The sequence below is a fragment of the Fukomys damarensis genome, unplaced genomic scaffold (genome assembly GCF_012274545.1).
Source record: "Fukomys damarensis isolate Sample0158 unplaced genomic scaffold, DMR_v1.0_HiC HiC_scaffold_32, whole genome shotgun sequence".
Classification (NCBI taxonomy): Eukaryota; Metazoa; Chordata; class Mammalia; order Rodentia; family Bathyergidae; genus Fukomys; species Fukomys damarensis.
In genome coordinates, this window is record NW_022900944.1 from 46,223,943 (window position 1) to 46,236,067 (window position 12,125).

The window sequence follows — 12,125 nt, forward strand, 5'->3', positions numbered from 1 at the left end:
ATCGAACCAGTTTCTTTTGGTGACAGGGTCTCACTAGGTGTGTGCCACTGTGCGGGGTCCCTCACTTCTTCCAAGTGCCCCAGTTGCAGTGAATTAAGGAGCCACCTTTGTGACCCAGATGGCCTTGGCTGCCACATCGCTGAGTGTGGCCAGGACGAGGGCTGGATGGAGGGGACCTGCCCCAGCTCTGTCAGGAGAGAAAACCAGGCCCTGCGTTTATGTCCCCTTCATCATGGTTGGGCCACAGCCATTCCTAGGGCTATCACGGCTCAGCACACAGAACAGAGCCAGGAGGGAGGCAGACTCGCAACAAATGCTGGCCACAGGCACAGGTGCAGCCCAGGAACAGCCAGGAGCAGGGCTGATCGGCAGTGTGGCCGGGCGAGTATCAGTCGCCTGCCTGTCGGAGGACAGTTTCCATGGCACTGCGGTGTTCTTGCCACTTGGCCGTCGTGGGGCGGAGGGAGGCAGTGGCCCCAGTCCCACCACTGTTCACAGTGACACCTGATTCTAGCAGGCACCGTCACAGGCCGGAGCCCCCCGCACATAGCGCTGCGAGGGAGAACTTTCCGGGTAACACAGCCCCCTGAGGGGCCGAGCTCACAGTCAGGAGAGGATTGGACTGGATGGAGGTCCCTGCACAGGACCTCCTGTCCCCCTCTGCCCAACCACGCTCCTGGGGAACCAGGGCAGGGGTGATGTCACGCGGATCAGGGATGCTTTGTTAGGAACCCGCCTGTCCCCTCTGTCACTGGGGGGGCCTGAAGTGGGCTGTTTGATCGGGTTTTCCTGTCTGTCCTGCGGACCCACCCTTCCTTTACACTTTCACGCCAAGCAAAGCCTGTCTTTAACTGTTCCAGGGCATAAAAACATTTTAGACCCTTGCTGGATGTGATAGTGCACGCCTGTAACCCCAGCACTCTGGAGGCTGAGGCAGGAAGATCAATGCAAGTTCAGGGCCAGTCTGGGCTACATAATGAGGCCCTATCTCAGCACCAGCTGAACCCAGCCCAACCTTATCTTTTAGGCCCTTAAAAAACGAGCTTAGTGGTGAAGGCACAGAGTGGAAATTTCAGTATTCCGCGTATCTTTTGAAAACTGGGGTGGCCTTCGTGGGGAACCAGGAGACAGCCCAGAAGTCTTCCCTGCCTGGCCCCTGGCCTGGCTCCGGTAGGCACGAGGCCTGCTTGGGTGCCACCCTGCAGCCCTACCTCAGCCCATTCTCACCATCCTGTGCCAACTTGGCCCTGGTCTGAAGAAGGGCAGAAGAGGACTCGCCCGTGCCGGCTCCCTGCCCTTGGGTGCACGCCGGGCACCGAGCTCAAACGTGGCGCTCATTAGGAAGCACACACTTCCCGCCGCTCCCGCCGGGTCTCAGCCAGTTCAGTTCCGTGCGTCACACGTGTAGCTGCAAGGAACAGAGACCCGTGCGGGGCGCAGGTGGGCCGAGCATGTGTACCAAGGTTCCCCATGTCCCTCTGCTGTGCCTCTCCAGGCTGGTGGCCCTTGTCCTGGGCGAGGCGGAGGTGCCAGGAGGTGCAGGCCAGTGACAGCCTCTCCCATCCCTGTGCCGTGCGATTCAGGGCTAGAATGTCCTTGTTCTTCTTGCTTTCTGACTCTGAGATTCCTTTCATTTACCTGAAAGACACTCTCATTTCCGCCTCTGTGTCGCTGTGTTAGCCACTTCCTGTACCTGGGTCACCCTTCCTGCAGTGATGCGCAGCTTTTGAAGGGCCCAGCTCACAAATATGTCAGGCAGGTACCATGGAGCCCGGATGCAGCTGCAGGACAGCAGCCTGTCCTGAGAGTGCGTGTGCTGCTCCAGCAGAGCTCTCAGAAGCAGGCGGCCGGCCTCTCTCTTCCAGGATGGGGGACTGAGGCCAGGGCCGTCACTGGAGCGCAGGCGGTGCCTCTGTCCCCAGACACTGGGGCCTGTCGCTGGGACAGAGGACATGCTCCTCGTGTCTGTGCAGTTCTCCATCCCGGGAGCCTCTGAGGAGGCCGTGTCCAGTCCATGCCCCGCCGGATGTCACCAGCTGTCTGCCCGCACGCCACCTCTTCGCCTCCTCGGTGTCCTTGAATCTGAGACCGGGTTTGTCTTGGCCTGTGTGACGCTGTCATTTTCAGCCGATTGCTGGCAAATGGTTCGCAGACTGCGCCTCCGGTGGAGTCTGTCTGATGTCTCTTCATGATGACAGCCGGGGCCGGGCCACCAGAGGAAGGACACTGTGTCCCTCTCGTGTGTCGGATGGGGAGGCCCGGTTGGCTTTGGTTCTGCTTGCTGGGTGAGGAGTCCCAGATGTCCCCACAGGAGCTCCTACTTCCGTGTCACTGTCCTGCGGGCAGAGGAGCGGGGACGGTGTCCTGTCCCGGACAGTCCTCCCCTGCTGGCTTGGGCCCATGGTGTCTTGCTGACACAGGGGTCTCAGACGTTTCTGGTCCTCGCACCTTCACGTTCATCCCTCGGCCTCGCTGCAGGGAGGATGACTCTCCCCTTCACCCACCTGCGACACGTGGGTGCCGGCTCCGACACGGGCAGCTACTCCGTGCCCACCCTGCCGGCGCGGGGCCTCGGTGCGGTGCCTCTCTGCTCCTCACGCAGAGTGTGCAGATCGCCCCGCTCTGAGCAGCTGCAGCTGGTCCACCTGGCGCCAGGAGCTCCTGATGCCCCGCCCTCCCACACTTGCTGGTTTCTGGCACAGTGAGAGCCGCCCCCGTCCATCTTGTACCAGTCCTGCCCAGTCCTGGAGTGCACTGTCCGCCCCGGAGCCTGGTCCCTGAGGGGGTGAGGTCCCCCGATACCCGGAGGATGCTCCCTGGTGGGATGAGGGTGGAGGGAGGGTGCTATGCATCCACACAGCAGATGAGGAGAGCTCAGCCCAGACCCGGAGATGGGAGCAGAGGCCTGGAAGCAGGGACTCGGTGTCTGACACGGCTTCCTCCACAGCCCAGGAACACTGTGTGGCTTTGTGTGGGCCCCGGTGCCTTTGACCTGGGAGCCCCTGGTGTAAGGAGTGGGAGAGGAGGGCTGCAAGCTAGGGTACCAGTTGGAGGGCTGAGGCCCCCTGCAAACAGCAGTGCCCGGGAGTGGTGAAGCCCTGGAGAGAGACCGGGGATCCAGAGGGGTCTCTTCACAGGGACAGGGTCTGAGCGGGGCCGGGTCCTGTCTGCAGCAGCTAGCACAGCACACCTGGCAGTGACCTCTCAGCTGCTGTTTCCTGAGCAAGTGGTTCCCGAGACCTGATGTCTCCCTGAGACCAGGAGGCTACCCACACCCTCACCCACCTGTCCGGCGTTTTCCACCCACCCACCATGCACCTACCTGTCCACCATCCATACATTCACTCTTCATCTTCATCCACGTGGCGCACGTCCTCCGCCCGCCCGCCCAGCCATCCGTTCCTCACCCTCCATCCGTGTCTGTCCAGCCCCATCCACCCGTCCCCACCCCACCCCACCCGTCACGTGGATCTTACGTTTGCGCAGAGGAGGCGGGCAGTAAACACGAGAACAAGGTGCACACATTATGTGCTGTGGGGAAGACGCCAGGAAAGCAGATGGGAAGCGCTGGCTGGGTTCTTGGTCCAGGCAGGCGCCACTGCAAAGGGCAGAGGGAGGGGAGCAAGGCGAGGAAGGTGCAGCGGCCCTCCAGGAGCTTGCGCAGGGCAGGGATGCAGAAAGGGGCCCCCTGAGTCGAGACAGACAGGATGTGCCCAGCGGTGAGAGGGACAGTGAGGGGCAGGGGCGGGCATTCGGCTGTGGGTGGGACCTGGGCTGTGACCCCAGGGAGATGAGGAACGCGGGGTTCTGAGAGAAGGAAGGGCAGCGTCCACCTCCGCTTTCAAAGCTGTTCGTGGCCCCCAAGGGGAAGGGGCGGAGGTGAGCACCCGGGTTGGCTGATTAGAGGTGGAGCAGCAGGGAGCGGGAGGCTTTGTCCAGAACGTGGGTCCGGACCAGAGCCCAAGCTTCCCCGAGAGACCCAGGGCTGTGCCCCATCCCACCCTGCTGCTCCCTGCCACACCCCACCAGGCAGGCGCAGCTGTCCCTATTTAGTAGGTAGGGGAACAGGCTGGAGGAGGCTAAGCCTGCTGTTCCAGGTCCCCAGGCACGGTCTGAGCCCTGAGCAGACGTCTGGCTCACCCTTCCTGCGGGGCGGAGAACAGGCCCACGTGCCTTAGCTCCTGGGGGCTGTGACAGGACCAGATCCCCCCTGAGCCCCGCCGCCCTCACCGCCACCCTCCCAGGCCCTGGGGTCCCTCCCTGAGCAGCTGGCCGCACCCGAGTGCCTCGTGCCAGGCGAGCAGGGAGACCACGCTTTGTCACTGCGCAGAAGTGTGTCAGGAGCGAGTGTGGCCACCCCACCTCCGTCCCCTCAGGCTGCCCAGGCCCCTCTGGCTCCTTAGGCAGGGGACGGGCACTGGACATCCCAGGCTAAGCTAGAGCACGCTGAGCCTGCCAACACCCCACCCTGGACACGGGCGCAGAGAAGGAATCAAGGCTGGTGGCCAAGGCAATGCGGAACAGAGGCGGAACACAGATCGCCGCCCTGCCGTGGCCACACAGCCAGGTGCCTCCCGGGCCTCCCTGACTTCTGGGTGTAGCTGGGCGTTCAGGGCCCCTGTGCCAGCTCCAGGCCCCACTTTAGCCCAGCCTCTCCCCTCCAGACCAAGAGCCAGCAGGATCGGTGCCGCCAAACCCAGGTGGTGGGCAGCTCGACCTGGAGCTGTGGACGCGGGGCCCCTCGCTCTCATCCTCCGCATCCCCAGTGGGGTCACCCTCGCCCCAGGGCACTCAGAGGAGGCTTTTGCCCACTTCCTGAGTCTGGGTTTGTGTGGCATGCCCTGAGCTGGGCTCCCTGTAAATTCAAGTTGGTCACTGCCGTCTCCCAAAGAAACCTGCCAGCCAGCTGCAGCCACTGCGGAGACATTGCTGGCGGGGGTCTTGTTCCTTCTGACTCTGGAAGGGTACTGCATGGGAAAGGCCTCTTAGAAGCAACTGGGGTCTCGTTAAACTGTCCAGGCTCCTCCTGCCTCAGCCTCCCAGAGTGCTAGGATGGCAGGCAGGCGCCACCACGCCTGGTGTGGCTGAGCCTCCTTTAAGACTTGAGCCCGAGAGGTGGAAGGGCCTGGGTGTCCCCGGCCCTGGAAGAGAAGTTGTAAGGTCCGACTCGACGCACCTTCCCCCAATGACCAGCCGAGACCGTACGGATGCAAGATGCAGAGGTTTTATTGCGTGGGCCACGGGCGTCTCTAATGTCCGAAGACAAGAGAAGCGCCCCGCCAAGGATGATCTTGCTTATATATAGTTTGAAGAGCGGGAAAGCGGGCTTTACAGAAGCAGATTTGCGGATTGGTTAATTCATATGAGGCTATTTGCGGATTGGTTAATTCATACGAGGCCATGAATACAGGGGAGGGGTTTAACAGGGGAATTTTGGCGCCGAAAAGTCCCTGATCCGTTAAGAGGACTAAACAAAGAGTCAGGGAATTCACAGAACAAGACTGCAAACACATTGCTTATCTTATGCAGGAAATGTTCTAGGGTCACCTTTTGTCAAACCATTTGCCCCTGGGCGGGCTGTTAACCAAGGTAGCAATTAGCATATGAAGCACAGTCTGGCCTATTAGCATGGAGTCACTTTAGCCTATTCATGTTTTACAAAGTCACAGCGCAGGGCAGAGCCTCAGCACCACCCACCCTGTGCGGGTGCAGTGGACGGCCATGGTGACCCGGCGGTGCTGAGAGGGGCAGCGTCAGCAGCCTAGCCGGTGGGTCCCGGGACCACAGAGCACCCAGGTTGGGCCGGGTGGTAGGGCCGACTGTCACGGCCACAGATTGCTTCAGGCTGAGGGAGCAGGACCAGAGACTTGGACCCGAGGCCAGCGCAGCCCTGGACCCCCACTTCCTGCCAGTTCCCAGACCACTGCCCCGTCCCGTCCCAGCACCCAGTGGCTGTGCGGTTCGCACGATGTCTGCACGTTGCACATCACTCACCAGGCGCATGCCTGTGCCACCCCGCTGCGCTGTAAGCACCAGATCAGATGCCCGGCAGAGCTCTCGGCCGCCCTGGGCCCCAGGCCATTCCTGTCCGCACTTCCCCTCTCTCCAAGCCGTTTACATAAGTGTTCCCTGAGGCCCGGAAACTTCCAGATGGCCCAAGGCCCACCCGCCAGCTGCTCCAGGCCCCGAGTCCTGGCCTTGCCAGCCCTGCGAGCCCGTGGGGAGCAGCTGTGAAACGGCAGGAGGCGGCCTCTGGTCCCCATGACCCCAAACACCTGGGTCACAGTGCCCGCAGGAACCTCTGTTTCAGAGTTGGAGACAGAGCCCTTTGCTCCAGCCACAGAGCCCATGCTGGGAGCGGACAGACGTGTGGGTGTGGCCGGGGAGCCAGAGACTGACACGGGGCTGCAGAGCCATTCAGGGCCGGGTGTGGACACCGCCAGTCCTGGGGCACCGGGCTGAAAGCTGGGCTGGCTGAGCTGGGCTCCTGAGAAGGCTCCTTGCACCTCTTCCAGCTGTGGTGACCTGGGCTCGCTGTGTGTGTTATTATTTACTTTTTCTTTTCCTTTTAAATTTTATTAGTGCATGTTCACGGGACATAATGACCACATTCCTCACGGGGAATGAGTGGTGGATAGAGCCCATCTAGATTCCTTTTATGCCCCTTTCCTCTCCCCTCCCTCCATCTCTTGGTCCCCTTCCCAGTTGCAAAAGATCTACCTCCCTGTTTCCTAAGATCTGTCTTTTATTTTGCTTTTTAAATCTATACTTTGAGTTTTTCATATAAGAGAAGCTGTGCAATATTTAAGCTTGTGCATCTGATATATTTAGTCAGCCAGTTCCAAGGCCAGCTCAGCACAGGGGCCTGGCGGAGGAGAGCTGCTCATGCATGGTGCACAGGAAGCAGCAGGCAGAGGGAGGAGCCAGAAGGGCCAGGTACCCTTCCGGGCCACGCCCCCAGCGGACTCTTCTGAGCAGGCCCCAGCGGCCAGCCAGCTGTGAGCCCCAGGAGCCAGTGGCCTTCCAGACACAGGAGGCTTTGGGGCCCCTGAAGCCTAAAGTGCACAGCGCAGTCAGGACGCGGGCATGCCTACTTGCAGGCCTGTGGTCTGACGAAGTCCTCAGAACTTGGCCTGCAGCGGGCAGGATGGGAAGGTCCCCAGCGGGAGCCTCAGGCCTGGCCGCTGCCGCCCCCTGCAGGCAGGCTTCCCTCCACGGAGACAGCTGGGCACATTCTGGGCGACCCCAAGGTGCCAACTTCCCGCCCGTCCCCAAGGGCCACAGGCAGTCCTCGTGCCCTGTGTTTTCCGCTCCCTTCCGGTCCCCCTGTCGGGACCTCCCTGGGCCTCTCCCGTGCTGCTTCTGAGTCCCCGCCCCCGAGCACCACGCCCACCCTCAGCTCCGCCCCCCAAGTTCTTTCGCTCCTACTCTCACTAAGGATTGCAAATGGCTGACATCAGATCAGTTCCCGAGAGAGCAAGTGTGGGCACCGCTGTGGCCCTGAGGGGTTGGAAGTGAGCCCCTGCCTGCTCATTCTCCTGCCTGTGGTGGAGGCACAGCGACGCCACGCGACACGCGGAGGGGGCCTATTCAGGAAGGCGGGTCAGGGAGGGAGGGAGGAAGGAGGAACAGAGAGGAAGGGCCTTCTCTCGGTTTGGGGCTGGGCTATTGCTTATTCATGAGGACTGGGCTACCTTTAACCTATCACGGGCCAGGTTACCTTTTATGGGCTCGGTCCTGCAGAAATTTAAGTTTCTCCTCACCCCTGTGGCCTTGGGTGGAGGGAAACTAAAGATAAGAGCATGAGGTCTTTTTAAGAGGCAAGAAGAACCATGAGAAGGCAGCCCGCGATGGCGGTGTCAGGTCCCCACCAGTCCCAGCCCGGACTGCTGCGAGTAAGGGAGCCCAGGTCCTCCCCAGGCTCTTCTAGATGCTGGAGCAGAGAGTTCTTGGGAGCCAGTCTGCTACCAGCCATTCACACCTTAGCAAGAGTGAGTTCAAAGAGCACTTGTGCAGCAGGTGTGAAGCTGCTCACTGGGAGGAGTCAGAAGAGGGGGTCGTGCACAGCCTGGACTGCAGTCCCTGCTCCACACCCTTCCCAAGTGACCAGTCTCTTTGACCCCAGATTTCCTGCCCCGCACCATGGGAACACTGGCAGTACCAGCCAGAGAAGTTCGTTGTGGGTGAGATGAGGGATTTCGGGGACACCCTGGGCGACAGTGCGCGCCCAACACGTGCTGGGGAGCTTGATGCATAAATGGGCCATGCACAGCGGAGACATCTATGGTGTCCCCATCTGGCCAGGGACCACACTTGGAATAGGGTCCTGCAATTCTATTGGGAAGCATCAACCCAGGAGAAACAAAAACTTGTGTTCACAGGAAAACCTGCCCCACGAAGTGGACACGAGGTACGCGCCTGTCCTCCCTGCACACTAGAGGCTGAGGCAGGGATCATAAGTTTGAGCCCAGTCTGGGTAACTTAGCCAGATCCTGTCTCAAAATAAAACATTCAAAGGGCCAGGGAAGGCCTTGAGCTCAGTCTGCATCATTGCGGGCAGCGCTGGCCGCGGGGAAGAACGGCTTTACATCCCAGATTCCTCACGAGATTGGCAGCCTATGAGGAGAAGCTGGGCACGCGTGGACCAGAAGTGTCTGGAACAGGAAGTCTGGGGTCAGAGAGTGGCTTCGTGGCTAGCAGAGGCTGGGGATGGAGCGAGGAGGGAGCGGCCACTAACGGGGACGGCGTCCTCTCTGAGGTGTTGCGGTGTCCTAAGCATGTGGCAGTGCTGGCCACGTGGCTGGGATGCACAGAAGGCTGAGCGTCCACTGCACGGCACTGTCTGTGCTTCCTGAGGGGAGCAGCTGCGGCACAGCTGTGCACATGGCTGATGACAGTTCCGGGGCGCCACCGACTTCCGAGTCCTCCCAAGTGAACTCAGAAGCACAGTGCTGAGGAAAAACGGTTGTGGATCAGGGTCCATGGCCAGAAGGAGGGCTCCATCCCCACCAGTGGCAGCAGCGCGGCCTTGGGACACGGCCCGCACCCTGTGGCCGTCTGTCAGGCCTGCTTTGAAGGCCACGATGGTACCGACGCGTCTGTGACCAGCATGAGCCCCTGGCGGGAGGAGCTGCCGCTGCCTCGGTAAGTGCAGCCATGGCCGGCGGCGTCCAGCAGAGAGGACGGGCATGGGACTGGCGTCCAGGCTGGAGCTCCCTGCCCTCGGGACCAGTCCCCAGTGCCAGCTCGGTGCCTCAGTTTCCCATTGGTGAGATGAGCCCTACTGGGTTGGGGGTCACAGTGGGTCCTGCTGCCTCCCTCAGGAGCACCCCCTTTGGCATCGGGCTGTCGCAGCCCAGCCATAACCCCTCCCGCCCCAGCCCCGTGCAGAAGCCTGGTTCCCACAAGCTGCCACTGTCTGGCCACTGGTTTCTCCTCGGCCACGCGGCCTCCCTGCAGGACAGGGCAGGTGTCTCGGGCCCCTGCGTCAGGCGCCACCCTTGGCCGGGGCTCTCGCCCCCCAGCCATACCCCCTCCCGCCCCAGCCCCGTGCAGAAGCCTGGTTCCCACAAGCTGCCACTGTCTGGCCACTGGTTTCTCCTCGGCCACGCGGCCTCCCTGCAGGACAGGGCAGGTGTCTCGGGCCCCTGCGTCAGGCGCCCCGGGTGGGAGCCTGCAGAGCACTCCTCACAGCTGGGCGGCCTGCACAGGCTCCGGGGAGGCGGGGAAGCTGGTGCCTCGCTGTCCGCAGTTGCTCAGCCCGTGAACAGGACGCCATGTGAGGAGCGAGGGAGTGAGCAAGGCCAGCCGGCCGTGGTGTCTCCTCCGGCCTGCAGGAGCCTGTCCTGGGGGTGTGGCCTGCGTGCTGATTCATCAGCGTTGGCCTCAGAGCCCAGCAGCGGCCAGGCCAGAGCCAGTCTGCGCTCTGAGGTCCTCCCAGTGAGGAGGAAGGACAGGTGGACTCTGGGGAAGGGGGACCCCGCTGCTGGACCTGTTCCAGCTGGGCTCCGCAGGCCCCTCGGCTGTGACCTTGGGCCCCCACTCTGTGTGTCTGAGGCCCCAGACCGTGGCCGTCCCCAGTCTGGAGGATGAAGCCTGCAGGGCCGTGGCTGTGTGAAACGCTCTCTCCTGTCTGGGGCCAGGCAAGGGCCAGGAGAGGAGGATGGGCTTCCGGGGGAGGAGAGGCTGGTGGGAGGCGCCGTGAGCATTCTCAGGTGTACCTCAGGGACACCTGCTCCTCCTGAGCTAGGCACGGGACTCCGGGGCTGCTCCAGAGGGGCTCCTTCTGGAGGCCCTGGAAAACTGGTCCCTGCCTTCCGCAGCTCCCAGAAGCCTTTGCACTTCTTGCTCATGGTGCCTTCCTCCTCCTCCTTTTAAAATTTTATTTTAATTAATTAATTAACTTTGGTCTAGAGAGACAGGGTCTCACTCTGTAGCTCAGGCTGGCTTTGAACTCACAGTGATCCTCCTGCCTCAGCCTCCTGAGTGCTGGGCTCACAGGTGTGCGCCCCACGCCTGCCTCACCTTACCAACATGTCTCCCTCTCCAGCTCCCTCTCCAGGTCAGTGTGTCAACCCCGGCCCAGGCCACATAACCTAGGAGGCTCCTGGCGCACCGCTCCTAACTTGGTCTCAGCTGCCAAGTCCCTTTAGTCCCCTTCACAGGTTGGTGCCATGGCTCTGCTGACCCCACGCTCCGTGGTCTGCACTCATATAGCAGGCATCCCTGCCTGGTGAAGGTATTGAACTGTGGTCCTGTGACTTCAAGCTTGGTGTTACTCTCTTCTGCCACCAATATCCACCCACTTCCTGTGACAGCATGCCTCAGCTTGGACTACATTTCTCAGCCTCCTTTGCAGTTAGGAATGAGCCCAGGATTGTGCCCTTAAAGAGAATGGGCCTGGGCTTCCTTTGCATTTTTTGTTTGTTTGTTTTTTTGTTTTGGTACAGGGGGATCGAATTTGGGACCTTGCACTTGTGAGGCAGGTGGCAGAACCACTGAGCTAAATCCCTGGCCTCCCTTTGCCTTTTCTTCCTGACAATCTAGAATACAGGCATGATGGCAGGAGCTAGAGCAGCCCCTTTGGACCCAAAGAGAATGAAGAACGTACAGAGCAGCCTGCCAGCCCTGGGCCACCGCCCTCTGGCCTGTGAAAGTGAAGAAAACGCCGTATTGTTCCAGTGCTTTAGGGGCCTCCACACTGCTCAGTGTCCCCTAACTTGGACAGAGGGACCTGTGTATCTGAGAGGTCCCTTGCTCTGCACACTGCCCATGAACCCCAGTACCCCCCCTCCTCTCTGTCTTCCCAGTGCTGAGCTGTGGCGACCCTAGGATCACCTGTTCCCCATTCAGGCACAAAGGAGAGACTCCCCAGGGTGCAGGCTCGAGGCTGGGGCCAGCAGCCACATCCCAGCAAGACCCGGATGACGGGGTATGCATGGGCCCAGAGAAGGCCTGGTCCCTTGCGCTATCCTCTCCGCCCCCTGTGAATGAGCTTCCCAGGCAGCCACTGCCCTCGAGCTCTGCTTCTACCAGGCCCAAACAAGGCCGAGGGGCGCTGATATTTCAAGGAGGGCTCAACCACCCCATTGACCTTTCCCTGATCTGCCAGGAAGGCCCTTGGGATTTGGGGGGCATCTGCGTCCTGACCCTCCAAGGTCAGCGCACAGAGGGCACTTAGGAGGCCCCGCGCAAGGCTCACCCTGGCTGCTGTGCCTGCCCTCCCAGGGTCATGCTGAGGTGAGCAGTCCTGTCCCCGGGTGCCCTGCTGGGCTCCCTGCCCACTGCCAGGACTCAGAGCCGCTGGCTGCCTGCTCGGCCTGGCGCTGGCCGGCCGGTGTCTCGTGGCCTGGGCCCAGGTCTGACACTGGCCAGGCCGCACTCTGCCCAACCAACCTCCTGCCCTGGCTTCCCTCTCAGCATCGCCGTGGTGCCCAAGCCAGCGATGGGCTCAGCGGGTGGCCTGGTGCCACCTGGCCGTGACCAGGTCCACCCAGCCAGATCTGGGTCAGCAAGGATGCCCGGGCCAGCTGGACGGCTGGGGGCTGCTCCAGGCCAAGCCGGGGCCACTCGCCACTTGGCCTGCGGAAGAGGAGGCCCAGGGCCTGGCAGGACCCCAGTGCTGT